The following is a 22,339-nucleotide window of genomic DNA, read 5'->3' on the forward strand; positions in this document are numbered from 1 at the left end:
GGACAGAAGTGCAATAGATGCTGCGTATAGCAGAGCAGATTCAAGACACTGTTTAACATAAATTAAACAATTAAACAGCACTCCCTTTCTGGCAGATGATCACTTTTTAGCACGGCACCTGTTCACACTACCAGGAAGATGGGTCAACAGCTGCCTGCACATACTTCAACCTCATTACAATCACATTTTCAACACACACATGCACACAAGCTGCTTTCAGACATGCACTGAACTCCGCAGATCCTCTGTATTTTGTCTGGTGGAGGTGCATGTGTGAACGCAAAACTCTGAGTGAGAGGCTCCGGATGATCTGCGGGCTTTCTCTGGAAGGAGGATTCGGTGTGTGAACACAGCAGGGGATCCCCGCTGGATTAACCACAAGGGGTCGATGACGTTTTTAACACAACCTACAACAAATGCGAAAAGGTGGTTGCTCCATTCCTCGCCTGAATAATGAGGAGGATTTGATGCTGTTGTGAACGCGTCTGTGCAGAGAAACTCCCGCTGTGTTGTGCATGTTTGAAAGGTAAACTGCAGGTAAAGTCCTTTTCCAATTCTCCGGACTTGATCCGCAGGTCATGTTTGAAAACGACTACACACACTCACACACACACACACCTAACATTAAGTCAACATGAACAAATAGCTTTACTATGAACAAAATTTTAATCTGCTACATTTTCACAGCTGTTATAGTAAATACTGGCTGCTGGTCAACCGCAACTTGTGCTGCCGATGACTGATAATGATAATGATGTGGGTTTTTGGTAGTTTTGACAAAAGTATGCTGCATAAAATGACAGACACAATAAGCTGTGATGTTTCATAATGCTCAATTCCATTCCAACCACACAGACAGCATATAAACTACTTGAGTTCAAATAACTTGAGAGTGATTTGATTAAATAAAGTTAAATCTATACATAAATTTCTATATTCAACCCACAATTTATTCTATCAAAATCAACATGATAGAAACCATTTAATTAAAAGTGACCCATTACATTGAACTACAAGGTTACGTGGAACTTTAATATGTAATTGAAATACATAAATTCAACACTCTTTGGCCAACAATGTTTTTGTGTAAAGCACTGAAGGTCGGGGGGTAGCACCCAAAAGAAAAGAAAAAAAAAACTGATATCAAATAGTTTTAAAATGAATTGAATTTATTTTCAAAGCACTAAATCATAACATTTCACACCTTACATAGTAGGGTTGACACCTTACAATATTATAGTGAAACCCAACAGTTCCCACAAAAAGCAAACACTTGACAGTGGATAGAAAAAAACAGGAAGAAAGGTCGAACAGAGCCAGAGTCAGGGTGGGGGTGAGAGGAGAGAGAAAGTGTCAGTGCCACTGGATAGTGTAGCATAAAATCAATGAAGATACAAAATAATGTGGGTCTGCTTCAATTTAACACTTCAACCCTTTGCACATGGTGAATTGAAAGAAAAAAAACATTTCCGTCGCTGTCAGTTATTCACTCAGACCTGTGCTGCTGCAGATGTGACTGTATATCTGAAGAGTGGATAATAATTCAGAACCTCATCAATACAGAGAATTATAATGATTTGTCAGTAAGAGCTCCCTCTAGGATACAGAAATACAGCTCTGGGAATAGAGCCAAATGAAGAAGAGTTAGCTGAGACCTGTTGCATTTAAAAAGTGGTTTTAATGCTGGAACTGAGATAAAGCTCATGAAGCTCTACTAAGCAATGCAATGAGATGTTTAATACATGTTTAATAAGATGAGAAGTGACAACAGAAAACACCATGAAGAAGGACAGAGTAAATATCATCTCGTCAAAAAGACATAGGTAATATGTTGACAACTTCTAAATAACTTAGTATTTTCATCATTACATATGTTCCTAATCAGATTTTAATGTTTTACTTTTGTTTGTTTATTTATGATATATTGTAAGGTGTCCTTATTATTATCTTTTAATGCACACAAATGCACCAGAGCGTGGCTGTCAGTGATTTTAATTGCTTGACGGCAAATTAACCAACATATATCCCACATCCCTCCATATTTAAACTGCTGTATTATATAAGTTCACCATTAAGATTTGAAGGATCATTTGGTCCTTCAAATCAGGTGGGAACTGATTGACTGTACTTAGAGCTGTTCCCTTGTGATCAGGTCACCTCACACACATCTTATGTGAGGTGGCAGGAGGAAACCAGTTTAAACACAATCCTTTAGTCTTTTGTTTGAACTATTAGGATGGACACATCAGGCACAGTCATATCAAATCATTACTCTGATACGCTGGTTAGATTTAATTACAGAAACCACTTCAGTCATAGAGAGCAGTGCTGAATGTGTCATTAATACTGTGGTCATAGATAAACATAATTAATTGGTATTTTTGTTATTTTGACTGGATGATAACTGCATATTATTGGAACTCATATCATAAAATGATTTTCACTCACATTCATTTATTCAACTTATTTATCATGAAGCAAAATCAATGTAATTATTAATTATATCAGCTTATTATATTGTTTTCATCTTTTTGTGATATTGTTATTGTCCATATCAGCAATCCAGCCAAAACCACCTGAAGATAACTGCTGTGCCGTGGACAATGAAAGGAGATGAAGATACTCTTATTTGTGATTGTTCAGAAAATACTCTCCTTTTCTTAATAAACACTCTATGATAAACAAAGTCACTGTCACCAAAAGTCACTGTTTGTCACCAAAAATAACAAACAAACAGAATCTTACATTTGTGCACTGAATGATTGGAGATATTCTCATGATCTTCCTATCAAACAAAAAGGGGGAAATGTGGCAACAGATGTTATTGTTGTTAATGATGATGAAAGGTTTTATGTTGTTTACCCGTGAATGGACAACGGAAAATTGCTACTTGCGTTTTTACTTGCTGTCTCCAGACTATAACAGTAATCTGTATATATTATATTAATAACATTTATAGTCAAGCTGTACCTGTCTCCTGTAAGGGCTCTTCCACGCTTCTATCCAACTCTGCCAGTAAACACTACAATTGATTAAAAAAGGGAGAGATTGTAGCTACACAGGGGTTGTAATTTAGCTGCCACTTATTTGATTGAACTGGAGCGACATCCCTTTTAAGTGTGTTCTCTGTTTACTCAAAAGCCTGTCACAGCTAATGTGGTTTAGTGACTCATTCATGCCGTCTACAGCAGATTCAACAGCAAATGATTAAATGTAATAGTCTCTGGAAAAGGTTAGACTGCAGTTATTAGACGGTTCTGCTGGAAATCAGAGCATATCCTGAATCCTTGTCTAATTTTAACCTTTTCCATTTTGGGGGTAGCTAAGCAACCTGCCATGCATTTCCTCTGACCTCCAACTGAACCGAGAGACTTCTGAAATAAGCTTGTGCATTTGTTTGGACAAGAGTGTGTGTTTGCCCTCCGTCTGACAGACCCTGTTAGCTCGACTCCGTCTGTGTGGTGTTTTTAATAACAATCTCGTATCTGACAGCATGTCATCATGCACTCACAATGACAACAGCACTCATGGGCACATGCAGCACATTCACATAAACACACACACAGGGTCACCACTGCTGCCAATGGCTGTTTTACGCACAGTAAACATTTGATTATTTAATTTATTGTCCAAACTGGAGAAGAACACACGCACAGCATCAGTTGTTTCTTATTTTCGTATTCGTAAAGAAAATGTACCTTGCATTTAAGTTTTTAAGTATTCTTCTTTTGCAAAGTTGCCTGCCGCCATGGGTCACCAATAAACGTTTTTATTTAACATAAATCAGCCTGGCACATAACTTCTTCCCGGTGGCAGCTTAGCTCAGCTCTGACTCAGTCTGTGTCTGTCCTCTCTGTGTCTCTTCTGTCTGGTACTTCTCTCTGCCACATTTTAACCAGGGAGAGTGGTTAGGTGCTCTGATGAGTCCACACCACAGCATGCTATTCACATGTTGTCATTTTGGGGAAAGTGGAATGAACATTATTTAGTATCATTTGACATTTGTATAGACTAAATCCGTATTAGAAAATGAAAAAGACAGAAATAAAAAAAGGATAATGATAACCTCAACCCATATTTAAAGATACCTAATACTGTGTAGTTTATTAGTATTCATTATTTATTATTGAGTCCAAAAATATTTAATACCTATCGGCCTTCAACTGCCCTGTCCTTGTCATGGCACAGCATACAAAGGGCAATGGGTGACATTTTTCTCAGTTCATTAATGGCATGATTACCAATTAGCATTTAGATACAGTATGGGACTTTCCCCCAGAGCTCCCTTAGGTGCAGCCCTGACAGACTGAGGGGCTGCTAGCTTATGGGTCCTAATTGGGCAACACATGTCTGCAGCTCACACACAACAGCAATTCAGTGGAGTGACACCCCACAGACAGAATGGTGGCATTGGTATTGGTGCTAAATGTTAAATGCTCCAGGAACTCTAATTGAGGTGGAGAAAATAATCCTAACTTTTCCCTTGTGGTTTAGGATGATTTTTACAGACGTGTAAAACTGTGTAAACTAATCTCTTGATTTAACTGCCAAATATTACAAAAAGAAAAAAATCATAATAATGAACATCTCTTCACCATTACTGTTGCAGGGTAGAGCAGGTGCCAACAGGCACCGCTCCTCGGTCCTGTTTCCTCAACAGCTGACATCAAAGATGGTTGAACCCTGTGGATTTGACTGTCCAACGTATGATTCTTGTTAAAAGATTGGCTTTTAAACAGCAGAGCATCTCAGAAAGGGCCAGTTTACAGCTGCATCAACAACAATGAATCATCTTTCTGACGATATGTTAAACATGTATTTTTAAAAATGTAGATTAGATATAATTAGTGTGTGTGTGTGTGTGTGTGTGTGTGTGTGTGTGTGTGTTCTCCTGTTCACCGCAGATGCTCTACACTGACCAGCATGATAAAATCCTGATCCTTCCTTGCAGTCTTGTCCAGATGCTTCAGGCACAGTGTGGTAATGTTACAGCCTCATCCTACCGGTGATAGCTTTAGTTTACATGTGCTAAAGGTTTCGACCTGTGCTGTTCTCTGTCCAGCCATGTCCAGTCTCATCTCTGTCAGCTCAGCCCAGAATCTCAAACTAAGTGGATCCTTGTCTCCCTTTCCCATGGAACAATTGTGGGGATCCTGATCATCTGTTCAGCTCAAACTCCAGAGTCAGTTCCCTCTACCACCTGACTGGCTTGGTTGGATTATGACCAGGTCCACTGTGCACATTTCACATCATCCTTATTGTTACAAAAACCCTTTACACTTTTACCTGTCTGTGCACTGTGCAGTCCAGCCAAAAGTATTAGGAGAAATCTTAACGTATGAATATGTGTGTGAATGGATGGAGGGCCAAGCTGTTCTATAAAGGTCTTGACCTTCAATGTAAAGAACCTTGAGATAATGTATTTTATGATTTGGTGCTATACAAATTTAATTGAATAAAAGAGTTTTGGGTCGTCATCAAAACTAGAAAAGCTCTTTATAGATAAAGGCCATTAACCAGTTACAAGAAAAAATGCAGTTTGAAACTAACCAGAAGTGTTATTATATATATACACACATATATATATATATATATATATATAGGGGTAAGTGGAAATAATGATATAGGGGACTGTATAGCACCAGACATAAACTTGATTTTAGCCGCGGTGGGTTGTATTTGCTCCACAAATAATGGTGATGTGAACAATAAGAGAGGTTCAGCCTGACACACACACACACACAGTGCAGTAATGAGAGCAATAATGCTAAGCACTGTGATGTGGAGTTCAGCAGGGTCACGTCTTCAAGGAAGAAGCTCTTCTGGAGTCTGCTGCTGCAGGAGGCGATTTATGGAAAATGAATGGTAAATGTTCTCAATGGGGATAATTGGATGCCAGGGATCCTGTGGGCAGTATTCACCACACACTGGATCACTCAACAGTATGATGCTGCAGAATTGCCAAAGCGTTCTAAGATACAGTCGGTAAGTATGGTCTTCATGGTCCAGCAGTTAAAGTCTGAGTGTATACAGGTACAGAGGTAAGCTTCACCTCAACTCTGTTGATATAGGTGAGGGCATGTGTGCCTCCTATCTCGTGTAAAGTCTCCTTGGACATCTGCTGTTAAGGACTAGGATATGATTGGAACATCACAAGGCCAAATACTATATCTCATCCATGTCTTGCTGTCCCCTCGAATCAGGTCTAGGCCTCTGGTATTATCTGCCATTTTAATTATAGTTGTTAGAACAAACCTAACCCTACTTAATAACATACCTAAACTGAATGGGATGCTGTTGTTCAGGGTGAGAGAGGAGGAGGTGAAGTTGCTCAACCAAACAGATCAGGGTCTGTAAATTGCAAAGGGATGTGCAAACAACAAGCTGGCTAACCTTGGAGATCAGCCTGGAGGGTTTGAATGCTAAGCTGATATTAGTGAATTTTACTGAGAGATAAGATGGGACTCTCCAGGTGAGATATGGCAGAGTGGAGATCCATGAAGATGGTGTCTTCTGTTAAGGACCATATGAACCAGTGCACTTAGCTACAGTAAGGGTGAATGAAGCTGGATGTAAGTCATTTATGGCCTTAGCAGTGGAGAGCTTTGGCACTGACATGATGGCAGAGGACTTCAAGTTTGTAGGGACAACTGCCTGTGTATCTGTGAAGACCACGGCCAGCTGCCTTACATAGACTCTGAGCCCATCAGCCAGCTGCCTCCTGTACATTCACCTTGCTCATGGGATCAAAGAAGTTGAAGAGTTCTTCAACCCTCTTAATGTATGAGTTTAGTTTAGGAGATTTCCCTCCTCAGTTTGACCATGGCTGATCTGTAATGCCCTTTCCCCATTCACCCTACCACTGGGCCCTATTCCTTTGCCCATGGCCGTGAAGGAGTAGTGTTGTCCCATTTCTCTATGCAATGTAGGGGTAGTGGTCATCTCACCCCTTTAAACGTATACGGACCCCCCAAAAAAGAATGGGTAGACGGAAGTTCCTAGATGCTTTACGAACAAATGCTCATAAATGTAAGTATGAAATCTTGCGAAATAACCATAAACATTTTTTTTTTGGAATATCTTCAAAACATCAAAACAAGCATGTAAACTGTCTGAGTGAGAGTAACAAGTAACGCTCGTTACTCCCGTGGCCCGTACATGAATTTTGAAAAAAAGTTCCTGCTCATGTTATAACGTTTTCAGTGCGGGGCAGAAGATTCTAAGGACAGGACTAACAACTGATGTAAAAACACTGACTGACTTTGTATTGATTAATGCGAAGGGCACTTCATAGGAGTAGGGCCAAGGTATATAAATCATCTACTGGTTTGTATTCTTTTAAATGGAGATTTAAGTATTGATGATGGAATATTGTGTTTGCAGTAACATGTACTGGGGAGGCAGTTAACACTTCTCTGCTGTGTTATCAAAGTTTGAGAAAGTTTTTAAAAAATGTCAACAGTAGTGATCTGCAGCTGAAATGTTCTTAACCTTATGCTTATCACTTGGAACTGCACTTGTGTTAACTGTGAAAGTATTTCACTTAGGTTGTTATGATGTCCTGTCACTACGTGCACGTGTGTTAAGTTTTACAGCAGATCCGTCTTTGGTTTTACCTGAAGTCACATTTATACAGACAAAAACGCAAATAGCTAAAACATGTGAAAATAAAGCAGTGACAAATAAAAAAGCTGACGGATACAAATCTCACCTGTGCAGCCATGATGCTGCACCTTGGTGTGAACACACAGAGACAGGAAGGGCTGGAGTGGAGACTGAACCTGAAAAGGTTCAAATTGAATGGACTTTTAATTGGAGTGATATTACTCCACTCCATCTCACACAGTTCTCTGTCCTCTCTTGCCCTTTCTCTCCATCCCTCTCTCCATCTCCTCCGCTCTCAACCCCTCCACTGCCTCCACTCTCTTTCTCTCCATAAGAGGGGTCAGCTGTCCTTTCACATAGCTGTCAACTTGGAGGCCCTTTACCGCAAACTGAAGACCCCCCACTCTTTCCTCCACACTCTGTCTTTCTCACTCTCCCTCTCTCTATCTGTGTCTCGTTCAGCTGTCGGATGCACCAAGGGTGATTGGAGGTGAGCTGGTAGATGGGTGGAAAAAAGAAAAGAGGAGGAGAATGAGGTAAGGGGGTATAGAGGATGGAGTCGGAGAACAAAGAATGAGGGGTGATACCAGTTTTTATAGACAAAGACGGGACAAACCGACAATATAAGACTGGGAGTAATAAATACAATTAAAAGACAGGAGTGGTAACAGGGGGAGGTAGAGGAATAGGCAGATAGCATATGGTGGAAAGAAAGAAAGAAAGAAAAAAAATATAAATCATTGTGTCTCCAGTCTCCTCTGCTTGGTTATTTTTAGAGGTCGTGTACAACGGTTGGGTGACTTTCTTCATCTCTGCGGATTTGAGGTCAGAACTTGGTGTCAGAAGGGAAATGTCCTTGTCCCAACCTGTCGTGGTAGCACAGTATTGACTGGACCTAGGGGACGTGATTGGCAGGCACAGAGGCCAGTCATTTAGGATTACAAGAGCACTGAAATATGCCACTGACATGGCGTGAAGAAGGCAAAGACATCCATAGATGTACTGGGACACACATGAGGCGTCAGCCTTTGTCTGTGCATCAGGATCCTCCTGGTGAGGAGCTTCACAAAGGCATCATAAAAGCAGTTTGATGCTGTCCACCACTGAGTTAACTGGTTACATTCTAATTCAGATAAAATCATGCAGATTTCACATCCAGCCAAGCTGAAGGCATCACAACAGAGAACATGAGTAAGTAAGGTTCAGGAAAACATTTCTTTTTTTCAATGCATCATAGTTGTTACGTCACTCTGTGTATTTAACTGAGTTTCTGTGTTTTTACTTAACAGCATACTTACAAAGCCTGATGAGTATTGTAAAATACAGAATACTGTAAACCAGGGCTATTCAATTACAATTTTGGTTGTACCCGATTTTCAAACCATGAAATTTAGCTGGGCCAGACATTTTCAGCTGCCGGTAAGCAGCAGGTAATAAACAATTTTTAAACCAACACAAATGAATGTATTGAAAAACAAGTAATGTTTATTCGTTGTTTCCCTTTAAAATGTGGTCACATCTGACACAGGCACACTGAAAAAGTGCATTAAAAAACAATAAAAAAAACCATAACTGAACAGAATCTGAGGTAGTAACAATACTTTATTCCACCTTTTGAAATAAAAAAATAAACATTTTGGTGATATCTGACCTTGGCACAAGTCAAAGTGTATAAAAAACTAAATAGTGCACAGTATGAGCAATAACTTGTTTCCCTTTTGAATTAAAATACATATTTTGGTCATATACCAGGCACATTACAAAGTGCTTTTAACAGAATAAAAAAGCACTATCAATGCTATCAAAGCTATCAGTGCACACGGCGTACAGTAACTACCACACATGAATACAATTCTACTACTGATTCGGCATGGCTTTGTTACACATCCCACATTATGATATGTAGGCTACAGTTACCCTGCTGAGTTTCTTAGTGGGAGAAGTGACATTTTTTGTTCTCAACGAGAGCAGTGACTTTTGGCTCGTAAGATGTCAATGCAATCCGAAGGCATTGGTGAGGAGTCCTGTGAGTCAGGGAGCAACGAGAGCTGCTTCTTATTGAGTCTATGTGTGAAAAGCTTGATTCACATGTGTATGTTGATCCAAACATACTGAGCACTGTGATTGCTCCTTTCTTAACACTTGGGACCTGATGTAAGTTGACATCAGTCCAAAACTTTGCAGGCCCGTTAGTGCAAAGCTCCCGTGCCATGGTAACAGATGACTGCATGTCAACAAGTTCGAGTAGGAATTTCCCCTCGTCGATGGGAGGGAGCACTTCCTTTGCTCTGGCGGATAAGTCCCAGTCTGTGGCAACAGTGAACAGGTCTCTGGCAGAACCCATCACCTTTGTGGGCAGAGCAAGTCCATCCAATCGACCGGCAAAGTTCTCTTTCCACCTCACAGGTGGCTGGGATGAGGTGCCTGGGATGATATGCATTTGGGGAGCGTCGAAAAACACAGCATTCCGCCTGTGCTCAAGTCAGTCGGGAAAAGGTCCAGTTTGACTTGGAATGTGCATCTGTTCAACCAGTTCAATGAAAGTTTTATCTCTGCCTTGTAGTCCCACATTTAGGTCATTCAGGTGTTTCAGGATGTCGCTCAGAAAGCAGACCTCGGCCATGAAGTTGTCGTCCATTATGTGATTCAAGTGTGTCTCTGCCTTTTCATGCTTGCTGCTCCAGAGGAGGAAAGTTATGATCTCCTCTCTGAGATCACAGGAATGCTGTAGTGCTTTGCCATTGGACAGCCACCTGACGTCATCGTGCAAAAGCAGGTCAGGACATTTCTGACAGCAGCCTGCGGAATAAAATTAATTGTAGCCTTCCCGCTGTCCATTGTCGCGCTCCGCTTAGTTTTCCGCACAACACCATCTGATGCACAATTCAGTGTAAGGATATCATCTGAGGGGCAACAGTGGACCAACATGCGGCCAAACCACTCACTTTTCCTTACACTGTTGGAGCCACATCCATCACAAGCAGGCACACAGGCTTCATATCCAGACCATTGTCTTTGAAAAAAGCTGAAGTATTTTCAAAGACTATCTCGACAGTTGTGTGTCTTTCTAATGGCAGTAAGCCGAGCAGTTCCTCTTGGAAGCAAGTGTCGTCAAAAAAACGTACATATATGCACAATTGTGTGGTTTCAGTTTTGTCTGTGGACTCATCTACTGCTATAGACAGGACATCAGCTTTATTCAGGTCTTCTAACAGCGTTTCAAACACATCTGTAGCAAGAATCTCAACCCTGCAAATGTTTGAAGTGTCTGACGTGTACGTTTTTAATAGCGGAGGTCAAACTCGTTTTTATTTTGTCGTCATTTATAACCTCATTCACGACGGCCAGCATGCAGTCTTTCACGGTTTCAGAATCTGTAAATGGCCTTTTCTTCAGTCCAGACATGTTTAAACCGACGGTTTTCATTGTCAGTTTTTCGTTTGTGGGTTGATAAAGAAGTTAGATCGTAGCCTACTACAACCACTTCTAGACAGACACAACATCGGGCTGCATTGTGGGTTGAATGTTGCTAGGCTAAGCGGAGTGTTGCATTCACGGTCTGTACTACTGTAGGATTTCTGAAGGCTCGCTAAATGAGTTTTTTCTCGGTTTATCTCTGGGTTTCTTGCAGAGACACTGGCTGGGCCACTCTGAGGTTGCTTCTGGGCCGCATGTGGCCCGTGGGCTGCCATTTATATAGACCTGCTGTATTCTGTCACATCATATCTCATGCCACCTGTAGCAGCTGGTGGCAAGTCTCAGGCAGGCAGATAGGTGGTCATCAGTCATGGTGGATCTGAACTTGGCCTTTATGGCTTTCAAGATGGAGAGGACAGAGTCACATAGTTAGGTGGATCCAGATAGGGCTGACAGGCAGAAGGCACACCTTCTCATGTTAGGATACTTCTACTCTGAGAGCAGATGCCAAAATTGAGTTAGAATTTCCTGCTCTATTGCAGTGGCGTCCAGGAGGGTTCCTACCTTCTTTTCCAAATGAGAAACACATGTATGTGGCAACTGGCTCGAGTGATGCAAACTCTGTGAAACATCTTTCAAACTCTGATGCAACGCTATGCACTTTTCTGCACTGCGCTGCATCTTTTCCCTGACACTAAATGTTTGACAGCATGCTCTGAAAGTAGCGCAGGTCCTGGTGCTGCAGCTTGGTTAAAAGTAGCTGTAATATCTTCACTTGTTTATAAGTTTAAAAGTGTCTCGCACATTCTTCTCAGAGAGAAAGTGCTGTACATAGATGCACTGTATGAATGCCTGTGTGAATGGGTGAATGTAAAACTGTACTGTGAAGCTTAGTATACAAAGCTTGCATCTTGCTTGCAAAGATGGTCACACTTAGAGCAGCCTTTTTAAATGGTGCACAAAACCTACAAGAGGGATTTCCCAGTCAGCAATGAGCTTGAAAAAGGCAGATTCAAGATGTGAAATCTCAACAAGCAGCACAGCATTACATCTTCACAAAGCAAAACAGCAGGGGACAAGCAGCCCCCATAGCATCGTATCAGGTGCGTCACATTCTTGCTCAACACGAGAAGCCATTCAAAGATGGAGAAGGAGATATAAGGAGATATGGAGAAGGAGATATTTTTGGAAGGCTGCGGATTTGCTTATTGGAGATTTTAAAAACAAAACTGAAATCATGGCAGCTGTCAAGGATATTCAGTTATCACACAGTAACAAGGCGATGTCTGGACATAGACATTGAGGAACAACAAACAAGTGACATTGACAGCTGTGTTTCTCTCTTCAGTCTGATGAGTCCGCAGACATGTCACAGTTGTGTATTAACTTACGATCGTGTTTGAAGACATGAGTGCAAAAAAGATACGCAGGGAAAAGATATTTTCCAAGCCTCCTTTGAGGTAGTGGAGAAAATTCCATCTGCCTATTTCTAAACTGGTCTCCATTACCACATGGGGCCTGTAGCCCCGGCCCCATCAGACAATGGTAAGTCAACTTCAGCGTCAGAGAAAAGCTGAAGCTCAGCCGGACAGTGGCCGCAACATTGAACAGTGCAGAGCGTTACAGTATGTGACAACAAAATAAGCATACAAAGTTACACTCATCATTCAAAAAGTTATTTTGTGATCGACCTGTGAGCACCACGTGATCGACTGGCTGGGCACCACTGCTGTATGTTGATGAAACCCTCTATAGGACTCTATAGGAGCGTCCTTCAATATGTAACTGAAAACAATATCATGCTGAAGTTTCTTGACATTTGGAGATACAGGCTTTTCTGTCTCTAACTCTGTTCCCATTCTCTCTCTCTCTCTCTCTCTCTCTGTTCGGGTAGTGTCAGTCTGCGTGGCTCGCCCTAAGCCCCATCTCTGGCTCTCTCTCTCCTTCAGCCTAGAAACTACCCACCCACCCCATCGCTTCCTCTCCTCATCGCAACATGGTGCCAACCCCTTTTCACCAGCTAATACCACTTCACCCTTTTTACCCTCCTCCTCCTCCCACTTGCATTCAATCGCGCTATCTTCCCACAGCAGGCATGTCAAACACCCCGCCATTGAGTGAAGCAAATCAGCCTGAAAAGGGTGGGTGGGTGTGGGATTGAGGGTGAGAGCGATGAGAAAGAAACAGACAGCGATGGATGGTAAAAAAAAAAAAAAAGGGGAGGGATAGAGTGATGTGATGGTGAAGGGAGAGGGCTGAAGAGGAGGACTGCAACAATAGGATCAGAGGAAGGAGGTGGACAAGGTGGAGAAGTCCAGGGAAGAAGGGATGACACCAAAGGCTTGATGAATGAATGGATACATAGAGAGGTCAAGGTTGAACAAATAGAGGAGGAACCGGAACCAAGATGGGATGCTTCGGAGAGTAATGATCAGAATTTACACATCATTCACCCAAGAAGGATCCCCTGCCTTCATAATCACCTTCTTCCCCTGATCTGTCACCCTGCCTGCTTTGGATATATATGGGTTATCTAATGTAAATATGAGTCTCTCTTCGAACCATTAAAGCAATTTCCTTCTGTGCATCATCCTCAACACGTGACTGGCTTTAAGTGACACAGATGTGTGGTTCTCGGTCATGATAGCAGCAGTGATACATATATTTAAACCCAGACAGCACCTTTTGCTGGTGAGAAATCAGCTAGATTTCGAAAAAGTCTGGTGGTCCCACTGATTTAATACTAGAAAAAAAGAGTTTTAATAATATATTCTGAAAAAGAAGAATAAGAAAATAATTATAACACAATCTAGTTTAAAGCAGTTAATGACCAAATTGACAACAATATCTATACTCTGTACGTGTCAACAAACAGATGATATGCTTCAGCAGGAGATGAGCAGATTGCATCCAAAGAGTCACCCTGTGTGGATGTGTATAGAGGAGTGCAGGAGGATGAGCTGCATGGTGGAGGTGCAGTGCAAACGGAATAAAACTTTCTTCGGATTCTAATTGTGGGATAACATAATATCAAAATTAACTTTGACGTTTATTTACTTTATTTTCAGGCCATGTTTTTGTTTCCTCTTTGTCTGTGTTGTTTTTATCTGCAGATTTTTTTTTTTCTTTGTATGCGAAGCACTTTAACCTTGTATTATTTTATTGTCATTTTGTGACTTTAGCACAGTTGTACATAATACAACACTGTGTTGTAGAATGATAAACAGATGAGTCATGAACGTCAATACACTCTAATACCAGGAAAATGTACCTGTTGGCACTTTTAGATGTACGGTGACATCTAGTGGTTCTGGTATCGAGGCAAGCTAAGTGTTGCTAAGCGTTAACTAATTTCTACCATCATGTCCCACCCTGCTCTGCTTTTGTTGCCAAATGATGCTCTTTATAACTTTAACTCTGTAACTCTATAACTCTGTAACTCTGTAACTCTATATCTCTGTAACACTTTAACTCTGTAACACTTTAACTGTATAACTCTGTAACACTGTAACTCTGTAACTCTGTAACTCTGTAACTCTATATCTCTGTAACACTTTAACTCTGTAACTCTATAACTCTATATCTCTGTAACACTTTAACTCTGTAACTCTGTAACTCTATAACTCTGTAACTCTCTAACTCTATATCTCTGTAACACTTTAACTCTGTAACTCTGTAACTCTATATCGCTGTAACACTTTAACTCTGTAACTCTATAACTCTGTAACTCTGTAACTCTATAACTCTGTAACTCTTTAACTCTATAACTCTGTAACTCTGTAACTCTATAACTCTGTAACTCTGTAACTCTATATCTCTGTAACACTTTAACTCTGTAACTCTATAACTCTGTAACTCTTTAACTCTATAACTCTATATCTTGTAACTCTATAACTCTGTAACTCTGTAACTCTTTAACTCTATAACTCTGTAAAACTGTAACTCTGTAACTCTAAATCGCTGTAACACTTTAACTGTATAACTCTGTAACACTTTAACATTATAACTCTATAAGTTTGTAACTCTATAATTCTGTAACACTTTAACTCTGAAACTCTGTCACACATGCACAATGTAGCAGGAGATTCTCCACTCAGACGCTGCGGAAATCATGTTTTTGTTTACAGAACATCAACACTGGCGTCAGCTCATATCACCAAAAGTTCTTTACAACTTTGTCACTGTCTTCTACATGTATGTCACCACTTTTTCATCCTAAGATGTTTGTTTTCTTTTTTGTTTGTTTTTGTGTCTGGCCTCTTGTCGTAAGTTGGTCCCAGTGATTCAGCAGCAAAAGCCCTGGCCCCATTTTGTGTGATGGCCCAGAGGGTTCACAAACAACAACATTTTGGGAAACATTTCTAAAAATGTTGTGTTTTGACCCTTAGGGCCACCATAGTTTTGTGTACAGGACAGCTTTTAAAAGGGGAGACATCATCAACATTACTATTTATAAAGATTGTTTTAAATTAAGATTTATTAAATATCTTTCTCAGTGCATAGAGAAGCTATTTAGCAGGAGATAATCCTGTGTCATGGACTGCACACAGTCTTGGTACACAACATTTATGTCCATGATGTATGTGGGCAGTGAAGTAAAACTAAGACAACATAGTAAAATAAAGCCAGGAACAGCAGACAACACTGAAACCATTGCAGTCAGCACAATAATAGTAATCCTTCTGTCTGAGGGTAACAATGACTTATATATATATATATATATATATATATATTGGTTTATTCAATAACTATTCAGTATTTCTCTAAACCTTCAATCTGTAGAATCTGTTTCTGTAACAACTAAAAGGGTTACACACCTCCTCTCCTCTCTCATTTCTCAGCAGTACAGTAGGTTTTTATCTCCAGCTAGTCTGATTCCTATAGCACACCTGTGGTGGTCGTAAAGTTGGTCCAGGCAAGATCTGTGTGCAAAATCCATGGGTTTCATCAGAGTGGGGCTTCAACAGTTCTTCTGTCTTAATGGAGACATAGCAGACTCTGCCCACCAACCCTCTTAAAGCTTCAGTATGTATGATATAGTCACATGACGTTGTGAGATTTCATCTTGCAACAAATTGAATTCTCTCCCTTCGACCCTCCCTTTGACACATGTAAGAGAATCTACAGTGGCCTTCAGGTAACATGAATATATGTAAGGTAGAAACATGGTGGAGTATTGAGGCGGGGCTTTGTGTAAGAGGACCTGCTCCCTATGTACATATGAAGGGCTCTGGCTCAGGAGGTAGACTAACCAGACGGTCGGTGGTTCGATCCCACTCTCCACAATTTTGCGTCACATTGGGCAAAATACTGAACCCCATATATCCTCGGTTATAGAAGATTGAGTTTGACTGATTGAAAATACTCTAATTCAAGTAAAAGCCCTGCTCTTAAAAGGTTGCTTTGGTAAAGATTCACTTTAATCTATTAATTTATTTTCTAAATTATAATAATTGTTTAATTTGTAGACATATTTCAAGTGATGTTAGTCATGCATTAGTAAGTCACTTGAAGTTATAGTCAGTTTGGTCTGTAACATTGCCTCATGTCAGCTGTCTCATAAAGGTAGTGCAGAGTAAGAAGTAGTGTATATTTGCCTCTGAAATGAGAAACAGTGAATTCGTTGCCTGCCTGCGTGTTATCCTACAACCAGTCAATTGTTCATCATTCACAGAACTGCACTGTACACTGGTGCTGCTTTGTGTACATTGAAACATTTGATAATTCCATTTGTCTTTTTGTTGTCCCTTTCTTCTAAATCCAGTTGCAAACATAGATAACAACCAATAATACATCCAGCCTCCGACCACCTCTATCTCAGGTCCATGCTTTACAGTTAATATTCTGCACAGGGCCTTCATAGCACTATGGAGCTTTTTAAACTTAATACAAGGTTCAAAGACTTTTTTAAAGACCCACCTTGATTCTCCATTCCTCTTCATTCACTCTCATTGTAATCAAAAGGCTTTTTGTATGTTCGACACAATCCTCTGATTAAAGAATTAAATTCTTTTTGAAGGTATACACTGTCTACGCTTGCATGATTACACTCAGCTTCTTTTATACAAGTTACCGACCCCTTTTTCCTCAGCTTACTGCCGGCACTTTTCATTGAAAAATGTCTCTTTCCACTTGCTTAAGTTTTTCTTCTCTTCTGTGTCTAAATGATTGATTTTGAATCTCTTGAAAACCCCTCTACCTTCTCCTTCCCACCCTACTCCACAGGAGTCTCTCTTTAAGAAGAACCTTTCAACATGTAAAGGTGAAATATTTAGAGGGTGCGAGCTACAAAGCCCTGCAGTTCTGGCCTCAGGCTACAGCTACAAAAGATAAAAATTGTTGGCTGTGTATAAGGGTGATATGCATGAGTGAAACCATGCATATCACCCACCAGGGCAACAGTTTGCAGCATGGAATAGGTGGGCCAAAGAAAGCCAGTAGGTGTGCTGTGCTGCAGGGGGGCTGAAACCCCTGAGCATAGAGCTTCTGATCTGAAAGAAGATGAGCGTTTGAATGTGTCACGGAAAACTCAGTGATACCCTCAAACAGATGGAGAGAGGAGGTTGTGTCTGTGTGTGTGTGTGTGTGTGTGTGTGTGTGTGTGTGTGTGTGTGTGTGTGTGTGTGTGTGTGTGTGTGTGTGTGTGTGTGTGTGTGTGTGTGTGTGTGGTCTGCATCAGTAGTAGATTTATAGGTGTGTGTCTAGGCTGCGATGTGCGAACATAAATAAGGCTGGGTGGAGAAAGCTCTCCAATGAACATAATCAAGTGGTTTTCCTTGTGAGTTTCATTCATTTCTCTCTCTCTCTCTCTCTCTCTCTCTCTCTCTCTCTCTCTCTCTCTCTCTCTCTCTCTCTCTCTCATACACACACACACACATTCACACACGTGACTATGCAGTTACAATATACACATACAAACATTGAAATACTAAATACACGTGCTGTGTGTTCTTTCATGTAGTTCACATGCTTTGAGCAGAAACAGTATTTTAAATGCTGAAGCTGCTGAATGTGCTGCGTGTCCTTGACTCAGCTCTCAATTAACATGCCACACTTCAAACTCTAAATTCTATTTCTCCTTCACTTTTCATGATTCCACTTGCAAATCATATTATTATTATTATTATTATTATTATTATTATACATGTGCAGTTGTTTCTCTGACTGATCACATGCACTTTTTCTTTCAAATACACCTTACAAGGGCTCCTTCATAGATTAGAATACAGTTTTTCAAATGACAAAGTTATTTATTTCCATGGATACTGATTTATCTATACCCTAACCATAAATCATTTATTTTGTCCATTGATACACATTTTATTTCTGATCAGTATACTCTTTGTGTTTGTCGTTTTTTTTTGTACAATATATGGTGAAAAAACATGTTAACCTTTGAAATATAGTATTTGATCTTTTCAAACATTTATTCTGTGCACCAGTCAAAACCAGTCTTTTTGTCTTCATTCCCAAATAATTGTTGGATGTTTCTTGAACAAAAACGTAACTCCTGTTGACAGCGCTGGCAGAGCAGACAGTCGTAGAGAATAAAGAGAATCAGGCTGCTGAAGAAAACGTTTTGGACAAGAAAGTGTTTACTGTGATTTGCAGAACACCTGTTTCTGAACAACTCCAGCTGCTCGCTACAAACATATCTGAATGTGTATTAACAGTTCATGGCTCCGTTAAAGCCCCTGTTCACATGCAAATCCCACTCTAGCTCAGTTCTGAAAGCCTCCGCTGCAGCAACGCACACAACACACACACATCTTCAGCACCAGTGTCTGTCTCTGTCTCGCTGTCACTCGTCTTTTTCTCCAGCCATCTCTCTTTCTTGTGTAGAGGAAGGATTAGGCCTCGGGAGAAAAGACTTATCTGTTCTGTCAGTACAGCACACCAGACAATACCAGGACGACGCACACACACACACACACACACACACACACACACACACACACACACACACCGTATAACAGTGAAGTACATTCACTTGTAAACCAACAAAGATGCTCACTGAAAACAGCTTGTAGGTGCAACAAGCTATAGTAGTGATACAGTTGGTTGTGGGCTAGGATAACAACTCTGCTTAAAGGGATAAAGTTGGGTGTGAAATACCGCTTCAATCCAACCAAAAGGATGCGGAGGCCTTTTGAATAAATCTCTACATGATGTGGGTTTCGTATGCATGAGGGGAGCTGCTGTCAACGCGGAAACTTTTTGAACGCCGCCTGATTGTGACAGTCAGAGAAGTGCTTTTGATAAATTACAGAGACACTTGAAGGGTATAGTGTAATGTTCCCTAATGAATATGGATGTTTATGAGAAAAGAACGATGTAAATGGAATATGTCATTCAGAATGAATTGTTATTTTGGAAATTATTGGGTGATGATGATGAATCTGTGGCATAGACTGTGGAAATGTATTCTCTATCAGTTCTCATTGGGAGCAGACAGGCGCGTTTTTGTATCAGACAACGTTTCCTTTTTTTCTCTGCTGTTCTTGACATTTTCCATAAGTTGTGGGCAAGGTTGTAAATGTAAGAGAATGTCTGCACCCTCACATTCACATATCGTCACACACAAAGACACAGACACGTGTGTATCTGCCTGTGTAAAGTGAGGTTGGATCATCATGCCAGTGTTTGCACCAGGAGCATGACTCTGTCTTCCTGAAACATGGAAAAAAAAGCAATCAGGGCAACTTTCTGCCTGCTCAGTCTCTACACACCAGCTGCTGCAGTGTTTCCTAAAGCGCTCGCTCTTGCTCCATGCTGAGAAGCCCCTTTGATGTAGAAACACCCTGCCCAAGTGTCACCCACTAAATCCTTATTGTGAGAGTAAATCCCAATAAAAGCCACAGCTATCCTACTCTCCACACTTCCCTGCAGAGCCTATCGGCCCCCAGCTAAGATTCTTTGATCCTCAAGGAAAACACCCTGCATGACACACTCACGTACACACACACACACCAACGTTTAAGGGACAAACACACTTATATTTGTGGAGCTACTTGTGGATGGCTTACTGACTACTTGCTCTATATTTAATAAGTACACATGTAGGTGAGGCATGTGCTTTTTGTATCTGATGTAAAGAACCATCATTTTACATATATTATATGTAATATGTATATATGCTCAGACCTGGTGTTAATATCTACTTTGAGCGGGCCCATCACAAGTGGATAGCGTTAAGCACAGGTCTGAATGCACTGAAATGCTTCCTCGATGGGTCCTTTTTCACACAAATACGTCCTGGGCCACATACGAAGGATCACCTGCTCGGCTGACGACTCTCAGCGTCAATACGTTGAGTTGCTTGTGGTCACTGCCATAATATCAACCCCACTGATGCTTGTCTTAAATTGGTTTTAATCTTTCTGGCGCTGCGCACATTCCTTCAGTCCCTCCTGATTCTGCTCGCTCTCTTTGGCTGTTTTCAGAAAACCCAGAGAATTGCCTACGGAGTTTACCCAGAGTTTGCATTTCACACATGCACGACACAGCAGGGGGGTTTTCCGCACAGACGCGTTCTCAACAGCTTCAAGTCCTTGTGCGTTATTCAGGCGAGAGGTGGAGCAGCCGGGTGCAGCGGACAGAGGCAGGAAGTGACGTATTAACTCTGCTGTGTGGATCACGTGATCATGTGGACAACACCCCGACGCCGTCGTCAGCTCTTATCACCACAAACTCTGTTGACATCTTCGTCAGTGTCTTCTACGTGTGTGTCACCGCTTTTTAACCTGAAGATATTTGTTGTCTTTTTGATTTCTTTCATTTCTGCATCTGTCGTGCGTTAGAAGCGTCATCAACCCCCCCCGACCCGCTCTATGTTAATCCAGTGGGGGATCTCCTGCTGTGTTATAACATCGACTGCTCCTAGATTTCCACAAACCTTATAGTAGGAGGTCAGGCGGATGGTAAATTGTATATGGTCTGTATTTATCCAGCGCTTTTCTAGTCTCAATGACCACCCAAAGAACTTTACAGTACAGTTTTACATTCACCCCTTCACACAAACATTCATACAGTCCAGTGCATGTCTGAAAGCAGCTTTTGTCTCTCACACACACACACAAACATTGTCATCAGACACATCTATAAACTCAAACTGGGTAAAAACAACATCATTTGGTCTTCACAAACACAAAAGACAGTCATAAATATTTGCATATAGAGTGAGGAAGTGAGATCTGATCACAAGTGGTCACAGGAGACATATTCAAGATGCATTTTAATGCCAGATGTGAACAGAAGAGCCTAATGCTATTTCTCCCTGGAGTTCAAGTCTGATAACGGTTTTAGTCCCTCCTCACCCCTCTCACTCTCTCTTAGAAACACACACACACACACACACACACACACACACACACACACACACACACACACACACACACACACACTTACACACATTGACAACCCGTCTATCATAATCAGACAGGATAAAGCATCATTTGATCAGAAATCATATATGTGTATATTTGCATAAAGAGCAGAGAAGTGAGATCAGCTCACACAGGACACATTCTAATGCAAAGTGTGAACGTACTCCGAGCCGAGATGGATGTAAATACCAGGTATGAGCAGGACCTCGGACAGTGAAGCTCGATCAACATGGTTAATGGATTGTGAAACACACAAACCACTCTGTGAATGACAAGTACCACTTACTACGCTAAAGTTAAATGTTAAAATGCAAAAAGGCAACATATTAAACATCTGAAATGACACCGGGACATGGAGTTCTAAAATATTTTTTTAGAATATAAGTGTGCCTGATTTTGACTTTGTGGCATCTGACGAAGGAAAAGAGAGCCAACAAAAACCCCAGAGGAACCGAAGAAATAAAGTGGTTTTCCAGAAATAATTACTGTGAGGGAGGAAGGGGGGAAAAGAAGGGATGGCTGCAGTATTATAATCCCTCTTTTAAAGAAGTTATCATAATCCCTCTTTTTAGTTCCCCCCTCGCCTCACTACTAACCTCTTCTTTGCAGTCCTGAATATCAACAATGCAATTTACAAAAAGCCAGCCTCCATGACAACTGTGGAAATACTGAAATGAACAAATCTTCTCTTACTTTGGATCGACAGTTATCTTTTCATCAGCTTTGATAGTGTTCACACAAGATCCCACCAATACAGGCAAAAATGTTACAAATGAACTTTTATGTAAGACAGAAAATCGCAGGACGGAAAAAGGACACTGGCAGTGTCAGCGTAGATCTTCCGTTCGTTCGGTATGAAACACCCACGTACAGCTGGTGACAAAAAGTCCTGATGTATGTCAGAAGCCCGTGTAGTATGATACAAGTCATCA

General features: G+C 40.9%; 1 protein-coding gene across 4 annotated transcripts in view; it reads right to left on the reverse strand.

Moving 5' to 3' along the window:
* The window catches only part of rbfox3a (RNA binding fox-1 homolog 3a), a 488,647-nt gene that overhangs the window by 465,513 nt on the left and 795 nt on the right, over positions 1 to 22,339 (reverse strand). The gene's annotated exons all lie outside the window — the stretch shown is intronic.

Source organism: Hippoglossus stenolepis, chromosome 21 (assembly GCF_022539355.2).
Source record: "Hippoglossus stenolepis isolate QCI-W04-F060 chromosome 21, HSTE1.2, whole genome shotgun sequence".
Taxonomy (NCBI): Eukaryota; Metazoa; Chordata; class Actinopteri; order Pleuronectiformes; family Pleuronectidae; genus Hippoglossus; species Hippoglossus stenolepis.